Genomic DNA, 13,662 nt, shown 5'->3' on the forward strand with positions numbered 1-13,662 from the left:
GGAATATTACACAGCCATAAAAAGAAGGAAATCCTTCCACCTGTGACAACATTGATGAACCTGGGGGACCTCATGCTCAGAGAATAAGCCAGATCCAGAAAGACAAACACCGTATGATCTCACTTATCAGTAGAACGGAAAAAAGCCAAACTCATAGAAACAAAGTAGCATGGTGGTTGCCAGGGGCAGGGAAATGTTGGTCAAAAAGAACAAACCTCCAGTTATGAGATAAATAAATTCTGGGGATCCAATGCACAGCATGGTGACTACAGTCAACAGTACTGTGTTATATATTTGAAAGTTACTAAGAGAGTAGATGTGAAAAATTCTCAATATACACCCACCAACACACACACACACACACACACACACACACAAACACACACACACACGCACACACACAAATGGTAACTATGTGAGATTATGGAGGTGCTGACCATCCTTACTTACTGTGGTAATCATTTAACTATATATGTATATCAAATCCAACCATCATGCTGTATGCCTTACACTTACACAATGTTATATGTCGATTATGTATCTCAATAAAGCTGGGTGGGGGAGGAGATCTGTGATTCAGGACACCCAAAGTGATCCTCCTGATTTGCCATGATTCTGCAAAAGGGGGACTGGAGATTTGGGGGAGCCAGTCCAGCAAAGATAAGGCCTTAGAACTGAAGACCTGAAGGCACAGACCCATCTCTGCCCCCAACTAGTTCAGTGATTTCTTTGATCTTCAGTTTGCTCATATGCGACATGACAGGAGTTGAAAACATAAGCAGATATATGCACCACAATAATATGATGCTTTATGGGCATTGGATACTTAATGAACAAACAAATGAGTATTTAATGCAACATTATTTATAATTATAAAATCATAGAAATTACCCAATTTCTGTATTATAGAAATATAAATATATTTACAATTAAAATAGAAAATTTTACATAGCTACATCATATTCCAAGATATGGACCTACTATAAGTTACTGAATGTGGAAAATACAGAAAGATGCAAGATGAAAATAAAACTCACCACCCCCTCTCCTCCAAGAGATAGCCTCTATTAACACTTCGGAGGATGCCCTTCCATTCCGTGTGGTATTTTTTAAGTGTGTGGGCATCAGGCACACATATGTAGTTATCTAACACAAATAAAAGTGTATATAATTTATGAATTTGGATCCTGCTTTTTCCCCTCTTAATATTATTTTGAGGTGTTTTCCCAAATCAATAGATTTTCACAAAAAGGTTTAATGATGTCAGAAATTGGTACTGGTTTTGTGAGGGTGGAAAACTAGAAAACAAAATTACATATTCAACATGATTTCAATTTCATAACATTTCAGAGAGACAGGTATGTATGTGTTTTGTGCATGTCTGTATGAATGAACGTAAGGAAATATATCCAATGATGATGATGGTTGTCTTTGGGTTGTGGAGTTACGGTTCCCTGTCTCCAGCAACTGATCTCATTTCTCCCATTTCCACCTGTGCACATACGAACACACATACACACCCAACTGTATGCACCCACCAGGACTTTGCTCATGCTGTTCCTTCTGCCTGGAATGTCTTTCCCTCATTTCTACCTATTTAAATTCTTCACATCTCCAAAACCCCCTTCCAAGAAGCCTTTTGAAAAACCACTATGTGAATAAACAAGAGCTTTGTTCAGACAAATTCTGTCTCATTCCAGGTCCTGCTCCTTACTGGTTGTGTCACCTTGGGCAAGTCAAATCATTCTTCTGATCCCTATTTTCTCATCGGTAAAATCATATTACAATAGCTGCCTCAAAGGGCTGCTATAAGGATTAAAGGAGAGACTGTATTTCAAAGATCTGCCAAAAAGTAGTCAAATTCATTTCAGTAAATGTCAACAAATGTCAGGTCCCATGTCCTTCCTCCTAGTGTCAGATCTCCACCCCATTTTCTGGGTAGCATTTTGCCTATACAGTCACTATGTTCTGCCAAAGTTTACCTTTAAGTCTCCTGGAGTCAAGGATGATGCAGTTGCTGAAAATATCACCTCCAAATTAGTCAGAGTTGGCTTGCACCCCAGGTCTGACATCTCCTACTTGTGTGAGCTCAAGCAAATCATTTCACCTCTCTGAGCCTCGGTTTTCCCATGTGAAAAGGGGCTTAAGGTTTGATGCTGGGAGGGTTCCGGGGATAATGTACAGAAAGCTCTTAGAACAGTGTGTGGTACATAGGAAGTGCTAGAAGGGTTTGTAATTGCTGTCTCAAGGGGTCACCATGAAGGTTGAATGGGCTTATGTCGGCAAAGCCCACATCCATAGTCCTGGCAGGCACATGGCAAGCCCTCCATAAATATGAGTAGTATAATCCAGTGTTTGATAAATTCAACGCCCCTTTCCCCATCCCTTGAGCAACTGTACGGATATTAGTCAATCCCTCTGAAACCAAGAAGGCCTGTTCTCTCCAATTCACCGGGGTCCCCCTGAGCTACTTAAACCATTCTCCCCTTCCCCCAAGCCTGTCCTCCACGGGAAGACTCCCGGAGCCAAGCGGGATGGTCCTCCCGCACCACAAGGGCCCCAGGGCCAGGTATCTAACGTCTGCTAATTGGGAGCCAAGCAGCAACTGGCACTGGAGGACATCCACCAGGCTACTGCACTTCCCTCCCCCATAAAGGAACCCCACGGTTCTGCCCAGCCCGCTCCTCTCATCGACCAGCTAATGGGGTTACAAGATTCCACTCCCCAGGAAGCTGACTTTAATAACGGGATGCCAAGGAAAGAACGGTGCTTGCAGGGAGAGGGAGGGAGGGCAGGTGAGGGTATGAATCTACAGCTGAGTGACACATCCTATATGAAGTTGATTCATGTCGGAGCAAATCTGGGCAGGGACCAGCTGATTCTGGAGGTGAAGTTATTGCTCTGCCAGTTTAATATTTCGCCATCTGCTAACTGAAGGCTCCACTGCCTGCTGGGTCCTATAAAGACTTTTATTTATTATATTACACATGGCAACATCTGCCACCGGATGAGGCTGTACTCGGCGCCCTAATTAAACAAACACACACTCCTCCACGGCAGAGGGCTGGGTCTCACTGTGAATGAGCAGAACTGCTGCGGACAGTTAAAACTTGGCGTGTCCCAGCATGAAGAGTTTTCCTGAGAAGAGACAGCACGCAGGACATTCCAGTACCCCCCCCCCCCAATAAATCTATAAAGATTTATGGCCAATTAAAAGCAGGCTGGAAAAAAAACAAAACCGCTTTCAAAAGATAGGCTGGGTTTTAATCCTCTCCCTCCTGCCTCACTCCCCAACAGAGCTTGAATTTTAGAAGTCGGTTTGGCCAGCAGTGGGAATTCCTGGTCTGCTTTTCCTACCGGGCGGTCCCCAGCCACAAGACCTTTAAATCACCCTGTGGCCCTCAAGAATGCTAACTGTCCGTGCTGAAGCAGGAGGCCCAACAGACAGAAAAATGAGTTGGAGGGGATCCCCTTCATGCCTTCACCCATGCACTCATTCAATAAATATTGAATCCATTAGGTGAGCTGTTGAATGAGGTCGGCTACATTTGTGTCTCCATAAAACACACATTTGACTGGTGTCTTCAAATGGACAAATAAACCAGACGGTTATAGACTATGGTGAGCGCCCGGACAGAAATAAAGTGGGTGATGCGTTAGAGAGTGCCGGGCACCAGGACGGTTCATGGCAGCACTACTGCCCTCTGGCTGCTGTAACAAATGGTCACCAACTTAGTGCCTTAGAACAACACAGATTTATGATCTTACAGCTCTGTGGTTCAGAATTCTGACACAGGTTAAAATGAGGGTGTTGGCACAGCTGGGTTCCTGCTGGAGGCACTACGAGAGGCTGCATTCCCCTGCCTTTCCCAGCTTTCAAAGGCCACCTGCATTCCTTGGCTCACGGCCCCTTCCTCCGCCTGCAAAGGCCACCCTGTTTCCCTTGTCACATTTCTGTCTCTGACTCTCCTCTTCTGCCTTCTTCTTCCACTTTTAAGGACTCTTATGATTCTATTCACCCCTTGCAGATATCCCAGGACAGTATCTCTGGTGTAGAGAGATGAGTAACCTTGATTCTATCTGCAATCCTGATTTCCCTTGGCCATGTAACCTAACATATTCATAGGTTCTAGGAGTTCAAATGTGGACATCCAGCAAAGGGGGGTTATCCTGCCTGCCATGATGGGTAGGGGGCTATTTTAAATTTCTCTAATGTTTATTTAGTTTTGAGAGAGAGAGAAAGAGGGAGAAAGAGAGAGAGCAAAAGTGGGGGAGGGGCAGAAAGAGAGAGGAAGACACAGAATCTGAAGCAGGTTCCAGGTTACGAGCTGTCAGCACAGAGTCCAACATGGGGCTCAAAATCACAAACTGTGAAACTGAGATTATGATCGGAGTCGAAGTCAGATGCTTAACTGACTGAACCACCCAGGAGCTCCACCGGGGGCTGGCTATTTTGTATACGATGGGCCTTAAGAGGGCTTCTCTGAGATGTAACAATGAGAAAAGGTTGCAAGTAGAAGGAAAAGGAAGTGCAGAGATCCAGTGGCAGGAAAGAACCAAGTGCTAAGTAGTGTGAATGGGAAGCTAGCTGTGGGCTTGAGGTGGTCACACGGAGTTGTGGGAAAGGGACACATGGTCCAGATGAAGCTGAAGAGGAAGAAGTGGGTCAGATCATGCAGAGTCTTACATACCTTACACAGGTAGCCTGGTGCAATGAGTGACAGACATCGGAAGGGAAATTACTTCCACTGAGCACGATTTTTAACAGACCCTGTGCCAGAACCTTTAGATATATCATCTTGTTTAATTCTACATGTCCATAAAATGTGCTTTGCCATTCCCGTCTTCAGGATGAGGAAGCAGTGACTTACAAAACTAAGTGGGAGAGACAGGACTTAGCCCTGTCTGACTGACTGCTGATCTGACTCCAAAGCCTATGCCCTTCTCCCCAGAGGCTGATATCCAAAGGCTTCTGCCTTCTACACATTTGCGACTGGGATGCCACATCACTCTATCTCCCTCTTCGTCCTTCCACATGACAGACAGACCGCACAACCCAAAAATGACATGCAGTTGAAGAGCCCACCTAACTTGTGTTGTGCTTGTTGCTGCTTTGTCAAGAGAGATGCATTAAATTCCTCGTTTTCCCCACAGAGGTTGGCTCTTTGAGGAAATAGAGATTTTTACACTCTCCCAATCCCACCAGGGAGGATGTAAGTTGGGACACTTGGCTGAGTGGCTGGAACAAGTGACCCTAAGACTAAATGGCTCAAACAGGGTAGAGACCATTTTCTCCTTTACATATTGGTCCAGAGGTAAATACTCTGGGACTGCCGTGGTTCTTCTGCCCTTGGCAATCAGCCATGGGCCCAGGCGCCTTCTATCTTCTTGTTCTTCTTTCTTCCAGATTACTGTCCTCATCCACACGGTTGAATGAAGCAGGCTTACCAGAACCCCAGTGAACTCCCACCTGTAGGAAGATGCTAGAGAGGAGGGAATGCAACCATTTTCCTTTCAAAGATGTGACCTGAAGCTGCACACATCACTTCTGCTTACATCCCATTGGCCATTACTTAGTTACATGTCCACATAGTTGCAAGCAAAGTCGGGAAACATAGTCTCTAGCTGGATGGTCATGTACTCAGGTAGAGCTTGTGAGGTTCTGTTATGAACAGGAAAAACAGAAAATACGTGTCAGGGTATAATTAGCACTCTCTACCACAAAGGATGACTGCTCTTTTTGTTGACCTAAAGCCTAGCCCTTCCTTTTCCACTGCATATTGCTTTAAAAAAAAAAAAATTAAGGCAATAAATGCCTATTGCCCACAAAAAGGAACCAAATTAATTTCTTTTTTTTTTTTTTTTTTTTTCAGAGACTTAAATAAAAATGGCCTGGCCATGTGATGATCTTCCTAATCTCCTGTCCCTGGAAGAGGCACAGGAGAGGTAGCTGGATACACAAACCTGACCTGGAACAAGACCCTTTAAGGGGAGAGTCTTTGGAACAGAAAGCTCTACACATGAAAGAAAGTGGCACAAAGGGCTGTAGCTGGGGGAGCGGGTGAGTCCAAGGCAGTCCTGAGGATGAAGAGGGAGGAGGCTACACTGCAGGGCAGTCTCACAGTGACAGAGCTGCGTTCAGCAGTGCCATCTGTGGCAAGGAGGAGCAATAACAGGCTAACGAATCCCAGAAGGGTTTCCCTACGGGAGGACTTCTTTTCTTAACAATGTAAGAAACCTGGTCTTACAGGGAAAACTTTCCATTTTTCATCACTGAGTATGTTAGCTGGGGCTTGTCATAGAACCCTGGGATTCCTGGAGGATCCATGGTAGAGGCCAGCCTCAATAAGGTAAGATAGGACTTCTGGCCAACCCAGAAGGTGGAAATTCAAGCAATTTTTATTTAATTTGGGGAAAAAATGTGACAGTACTTGTTCCTAAGGTGTCTGTGATGTGTTCATTTCTGTCAACAAATAAAAGAGGTGAAAATAAACATTCTCTGAAGATCTCTTTAAACAATTTGCAGAAACACTTCAAGTCAATAAAATACCAAAGATGTGGCTGATAAAAGTGTCAAAAAAAAAAAAAAACCAACCTCATGAAGCACCAAGATGACCCACTAAAAACATTCCATGTGCAATCTGTGATCAAAATCCTACTTAGGGGCGTCTGGGTGGCTCAGGCGGTTAAGCATCTGACTCTGGATCTCAACTCAGGTCATGATCTCACGGTTCGTGAGTTCAAGCCCCACGTCGGGCTCTGTGCTGGTGGTGCAGAGCCTGCTTGGGATTCTGTCTCTCCTTCTCTCTGCCCCTCCCCTGCTTATGCTCTCTCTCTCTCTCTCTCTCTCTCAATAAATAAATAAATAAACTCAAAAATAATTTTTTGACCCTACTTAAAAGATTGTTCACTTGAGGTAACTGGAGGACCAGGGCAAGCCCAAGGACTAAGGGACTTTCAATGGGTCTTTGGGGCACATAATTACAATAGCAATTCCCTGAAACTCACATAAGCTTGTGGCCTGTTCTCCACCAATGTCTATAAATGACCTCAAATGTTTCATGCATGAAATGGGACGAGCAGTCTAAGAGCTGCTCCAAATTAAGTGTTACAAGAACACAGGAGAGCAAGAACCTAAGCTCAGCCCTGTTGTTGAAGTATGGTGTTACTGAAGACTCAGCATCTGAGCCACATTTTAAAGGAAAGGAGGGATTCTGACGAGGAGGGACTGTGTGCAAGTGTAGGACAATGGGAGCATTCCCATCCCAATGAAACTTTACATCAGTGAAGTGGGCTACAAGGCCATGAGGAGGGTCAGAAATAATGTTGGTCAAACACCCAAAACAGAGTATGCCATAAAAAAAATAATGATAAGTGAATATTATTTTAAAAACAACCAATTATTGACTCTAACAAAGCTGAGCTAGAATCTGAGACTTCCACATTAGGCCAGTTCTTGTAAATGGAGACAAAGTACTCCCCAGGCTCCCACAGATGCAAATCATCTGTGCTGGAAAGAATCTGCTACTGAAGCCCTCAGGATTTCCATAGATTAAAATCAAACCTCCATGAGCTCACAATCAAAGGCCACCAAACTCACTAGGAAATGAGCAACCATGAGTGAGAATTAGCAGAAATAATACACAACATACTTTTACTTCCACTGACTTCAGATACTGGGAACACAGAAACAACAAATGCATAATTGTGTTTAACATACACTTTAAAGAGATGAAATACGGAATACAAAAATGACAAAGTAATCAAAGTTGATCAAAAATGACCAGACGTAGATGAAAAAGAGCCAAACAAAAAGTGTAAAAATATACAATGATAGACTATGTTGAACTTAAAACCTCAATTCATGGGGCTCCTGGGGGGCTCAGTTAAGTGTCCTATTCTTGATTTTGGCTGTGTCATGATCTCACAGTTCGTGGTTTCAAACCGCACATTAGGCTCCACACTGAAGATTCTCTCTCTCCCTCTCTCTGCCCCTCCCCTGCTCATGCATGAACACACACTCTCTCTCTCAAATAAGCTTTAAAAAATTAATTAAAATTTTTTAATAAAAAAAACTCAATTGAGATTTTTAAAAATAGCAAAAATGGGAATTGAAACTTGAAGATATACCTGAAGAAGTTATCTAGCATGCAGCACAAACAGACAAGGAGATGAAATCTATTAAGCATTACTAGAGAAGCCGGCCTCTATTAAAAAGAGGCTTAATCTCTACACAAGTTCCTAAAAAGAGGATAGAGTGAGACACACTAATTAATATACATCTAATGGGAGTCCCAGGAGGAAACAGTGGAGAGGATAGAGAAGATACAGTATTTAAAGTGAAAATGGGGGCACCTGGGTGGCTCAGTTGTTTGAACGTCCAATTTTGGCTCTGGGCGTCCAATTGAGCATCCAATTTCAGATCTTGTGGTTCGTGAGTTCAAGCCCCACATTGGGCTCTCTGCTGTCAATGCAGAGCTCATTTTAGATCCTCCTCCCCTCTCTCTCTGCACCTCTCCCACTCTCTCTCTCTCTCTCAAAAATAAATATAAAAAAAAATAAAGTGATAACAGATGGGTATTTTTGAGAAACGGCAAAACATACAAATCTTCAGATACAACAAGCATGACACTATATAAGCAAGAATAATAAAGAGAAATCCATACACAGGATTGCAGATATGGAGATTGCAATGAAACCATAAAATATCAAAGAGAGAAGACCTAAAAGCTCTCAGAAAAAAAGATTAAAAAAAAAAAAAAAAAGGAAAAAGATTACCTTCCAAAGAGCAATGGTTAGGTCATCAAGTGAGTTTTTTAGCCACAGCAATGAAAGCCAGAAGACTCTCAAATAAATCTCCAAAGTTTCAAAATAAAACAACTATCATCCTAGGACCATGTGGCAGGCAAACCCATCTTTTAAGAACAAGTGTGAGCCATCGAGTTTTTTTAGCCACAGCAATGAAAGCCAGAAGACTCCAGAATAAGATCTCCAAAGTTTCAGAAGAAAACAACTATCATTCTAGGACTGTGTGCCAAGCAAACCCATCTTTTAAGAACGAGTGTGAGATCGGGGCACCTGGGTGAATTAGTTGGTTAAGTTTGGCTCTTGATTTTGGCTCAGGTCATGATCTCGTGGTTCACTAGATCGAGCCCCGCAATGGGCTCTGTGCTCACAGTGTGGAGCCTGCTTGGGATTTCTCTCTCCCTCTCTCTCTGCCCCTCCTCTACTTCCTCTGTTTCTCTCAGAATAAATAAACTTAAAAATTTTCTAAAAAAAAAAAAAAAAAAAAAAAAAAAAAAAAAAAATGACTGTAAGATCATGACATTTCCATAGAAACAAAAACTGAGAGATTTAATGACCAAGTGCTTTTCACTAAAGGAATTCTAAAAGAAATAGAAAACGAAAAATAGTGCCAAAAGAAAATCTTAGGTGCAAGAAGAAATGAAGAGTTAGCAAATAAACTCTTAAGCCAGTAGGTAAATATGAAACATTATCTGTATTAAATATTAATGATAAGATTACAATTTGTGAGATTTAAAAAATAGACAAAATTGAAACAACAATAACACTGACATTTAAGTTAAGAGGAAGACACTGGCATTAAAATATTGTGAAGCCCTTCTGTTATTTGGAAGGAGAACTATTTATAATACGATACCATTTTTACAAAGTTCAAAAGCAAGCAAAAATAAAGATATATAGTGAGTTACACATTTGCGATAAAGTTAACAGAGCAAAAAAAGAACAATAAACCCAAAAAAGGACAGTGGATTTCTTTGTAAGAATGGGGTGGGGATCGTACAGTGAGCAATATCCAAGCAGATCCAGCAGTATTGATAACTTCCGTGACTAATAAGATAGGCAGTCATTTCATGAGTCCTCATTTTATTTTAGTTTTTTTTTAATGTTTATTTATTTTTGAGAGAGAGAGACAGACAGTGAGCAGGGGACGGGCAGAGAGAGAGGGAGACACAGAATCCAAAGCAGGCTCCAGGCTCTGAGCTGTCAGCAACAGAGCCCAATATGGGGCTCGAACCCTCCAACTGAAAGATCATGACCTGAGCCGAAGTCAGACACTCGACCGACTGAGCCACCCAGGCCCTCATGGGTCTGCATTTTATTAACATGCTTTATAATTGACATACCTTATATATATTCTTTGTGTGTTTCAAATATTGCCTTAAAATACCTTACAACAGATTAAATGATGAAGCAATAAGAGGACAGTTTTCCTGAGGACAAGAACAAAAGCAAAGTTTTTCTGAATCTCCCATCTGTTGTGCACACAGTGGGCCCTCAACAAACATCTGTTTACATTACTTCCACAGAATTTGTTCTCCTTAGTCAATTACAAATGGATGACAAAAAAAAGTAGAAGGGAATATAAATTACATGATAATAAAGTATATAATATAGTATAATGGGCATGATACTGGTAACATTAACAGAAGAATAAATCAGTTTCTCAGCCACCAATTACACGGTCTCTGTGGCTTTGGGCAGGAAGCTTCCCTGGACTTCAGGTTGTTAAATCATGATGGATGATCCCATAAGGAACCAAACAAGATCAGTGGAATTCATTCATTTGGCTGGCGCCCTGGGAACTCTTTCATTTCCCCCAGCCCTGACGGCCTCCTCTTATTACTGTAGTAATGGGTCAGTACCACTAACAACAAGGTGGGAGAGAGACACAGGAACGCAAAGCTAGCATCCCAGGACCAGCCATGATAGTTAGAGAATAAACATCTCTCACAGGCAGTCCAAGGTGATGGGGGAAGCAGAGAGGGGACACTTATAGGAATCACATACTGCACCTGCAGCTTGCAGGGGGTGAATTACTTTGCCTCTGCAAGACTCAGTTTTCTTATTAGGAAAATGGGAATAATAATGTGTAATTCAAGGATTATTAGGAAGACCTCTGCTTGGTCCAGCACCTCGTAGGTGTCCCTAAAATATCAGCTGCCTTTCCTTAGTAAGTTCCCTAACACATCTTCACCTCTGATCCCCAATGTTAAATAAAGAAGCAAGCGCAATCATGAGTGACAGAGAAAAAATGCTATTTTAAAACTACTACTGACTGCAGCTGCTTCTGCCCCTAAGGGAGAGACATTATTTCTCTCCAGACTAAATATATTTTCTTTAGCAAAATTTTTTGATAGGCAGCTTTGGTTATGAAAAGTGAGGGTCCCCCCAGGGCACAGTTTAGAAGAAGACCGTGAAAGAAAGAGGTAGCTAAACAGCTCTGCATTATAAATGTGAACAGAAAGGCTGGGGTTTCACAGCATGTTGAGAAATGGGGTGATGGATAAAAGCACACTGCAGCGGCAACTCCCATCTCTACCTGACAGCCCACCGTGTCTTCTTCCGCTGCTGTATTTCCCTCATTAGAAATTATCACTACCTGGGGCGCCTGGGTCGCTCAGTCTGTTGAGCAGCGAACTTAGGCTCAGGTCATGATCTCGCACTCTGTGGGTTCGAGCCCCGCGTCGGGCTCTGTGCTGACAGCTCAGAGCCTGAAGCCTGTTTCAGATTCTGTGTCTCCATCTCTCTGACCCTCCCCTGTTCATGCTCTGTCTCTCTCTGTCTCAAAAATAAACATTAAAAAATAAATAAATAAGTAAATAAGTAAATAAATAAATAAATAAAGATTAAAAAAATATTTAAAAAAAAGAAAGAAATTATCACTACCTTACATCCAGTACACTCCACTTATTTGTTTACTGTCTGTCTCCTCCCTTAGAATATAAGCTCCATGAGGGTAGAATGTTTTCTTTTTTAGGCACTTCTGCTTCCCCAAATCCCACAAGAGTGCCTAGGAAATATGAGGTATTCAATACATTTTTCTTCAATAAATGATTAAAGGGCAATACTGAGGAAATCTGAGGCAGAACTGCAGCAGCTGATCTCCAGATCAATGGGAATAAATGACTTCTGTTTTAAGTCTGAGTTTAGGGGCTGTTTGTTACATAGCATTACTGTAGCAACAACTGACTGATACAGTTAACAATACTGGCTTGGTTCAGATATGATAAAAGATCACATCAAGTATGTGGCTGACTGAGGCTTTGGAGTCAGGCCAGTCTGGATTTCATCCTGTCCCACCACCTCTGGGCTTTTGTTTCTTCCTCTATAAGGAGTAAATCCTTCATAAGAGGCAATCAAATGATACCTTCCTCACAGGTAAGTATGAGGACTGAATTGTCACTTTTGCCCATAATCATTCAATAAAGAGTAGCCATTATTATCTACTCAAACAATTCTGATGCTTGATGGGTTCACTTAATCTCCATGTAAAGTCAGTCCTGCTTTAAAAAAATGAACTTAAGATTTTGATCCTTTATAATATTTGAAATTAAAGATATGGAATTTATGTAATATTTTTTCCAATAAATTTGCAAAATAAATTCTAATACTCAAAGTTTATGAATCCAAATGATTATTCTTGTTCATTGAAAACTAGTTGCTTCCTTTCTCTTTCATTATTTTGAAAGTAATAAGACCATATTTCATGAAGAACGGTGAAAATCTGTAGATATTTTAACCCTTTACTCACATTCTAAAATCTATGCTAAGAAAATTATCACAGATATTTTTAAAGACTTTATGAATGCAGATCTTTGAAATCTAATGAAGATCTTTGAAGATCTAATGAAATATAATTGATTGGTCTTCTACTTCCAATGCAGAAATGCAAAGTCACCACAGAAAGTCATTTTCACCTAAATAACAAAAAAAAAGCCAGATAAGCTACAAAATCAGTTTTTTTAAACCTTTCAGTGAGCTAAAGACACAGATAAACCCAAATGAACTAAATTCCAGAAAGCAAGTATCATTTGGGAGGAGATAAGAAATTCACCAGTGATCTTATCCCAGGCAGAACTACAGGATGAAGAACAATGATAGATGGGATAAGGAGAAAACAACTGAACGTCCAGCAAACTAGTAATGGCCCTGTGTAGGCTGGCATGAAAGATTAGAATCCCAAGGAACTCTGGTCACAGAGCAGGTCTTACCCATCTTTGAACACTTTCTCACAGGTTTTCACTAACACATGGGTACAGTACACTGAAATAGGGGTGAAAGCAGTGAGACAGTTCCTCCTGAAACATGTAAAGCTTCCACAAGGTGAAAAGCAGCTGTTTTTTTCTGAAATGAAGGGAAAGAGTTAGGCAAGGCAAAGGAGCTGAGACAGATCCACCAGAAGCATTCTGGACAGGCAGTGCTACAGAGATGCTCTGAAGCACTCCAGGCTTGCATCTAGCAAAGTCTGGGGATAGGGGAGGAGAACTAAAAGAACACCTCTTCAAGGCATTCTGGACTCCACAAGGGGTAGCAACGTCCCCTTCAGACTACCCCTGAAGTCGGTCACTCAACCAGGCAGAGCACCAGGGCTAAAACAGATCCTACAAGGTTCAGAAAGCAGGGGGAGTGACCGTGGAGAACAAGGAGAGCATTCCAATGATCCCAAAGGCAAGCATCTAAACTTAAAAGCACAAGAAGTTCCTTAGAGTTCCAAAAGCTAATGGCTCAGCTTTGAATTTCAGGCAGTTTTCTGGAATTAACCAGTGTTCAGATCCCAGGACCCATTAGAGAAGAAGTTCTGATTCCACCATCAAAACATTTTAAACCAGTGGTAAACTGAAAAACACTTAAGCTGCA

General features: G+C 41.8%; 2 long non-coding RNA genes across 2 annotated transcripts in view; both read right to left on the bottom strand.

Annotated features, from left to right (window-relative positions):
* The window catches only part of LOC122234691, a 431,441-nt gene that overhangs the window by 284,639 nt on the left and 133,140 nt on the right, over positions 1-13,662 (bottom strand). The gene's annotated exons all lie outside the window — the stretch shown is intronic.
* The window catches only part of LOC122234693, a 66,099-nt gene continuing 56,880 nt past the window's right edge, over positions 4,444-13,662 (bottom strand). The window contains exon 3 of the long non-coding RNA XR_006212602.1: positions 4,444-5,662. This is a non-coding gene — a long non-coding RNA (uncharacterized LOC122234693). The remainder of the gene's footprint in view (positions 5,663-13,662) is intronic.

This window comes from Panthera tigris, chromosome E3 (assembly GCF_018350195.1).
Source record: "Panthera tigris isolate Pti1 chromosome E3, P.tigris_Pti1_mat1.1, whole genome shotgun sequence".
NCBI classification, from domain to species: domain Eukaryota; kingdom Metazoa; phylum Chordata; class Mammalia; order Carnivora; family Felidae; genus Panthera; species Panthera tigris.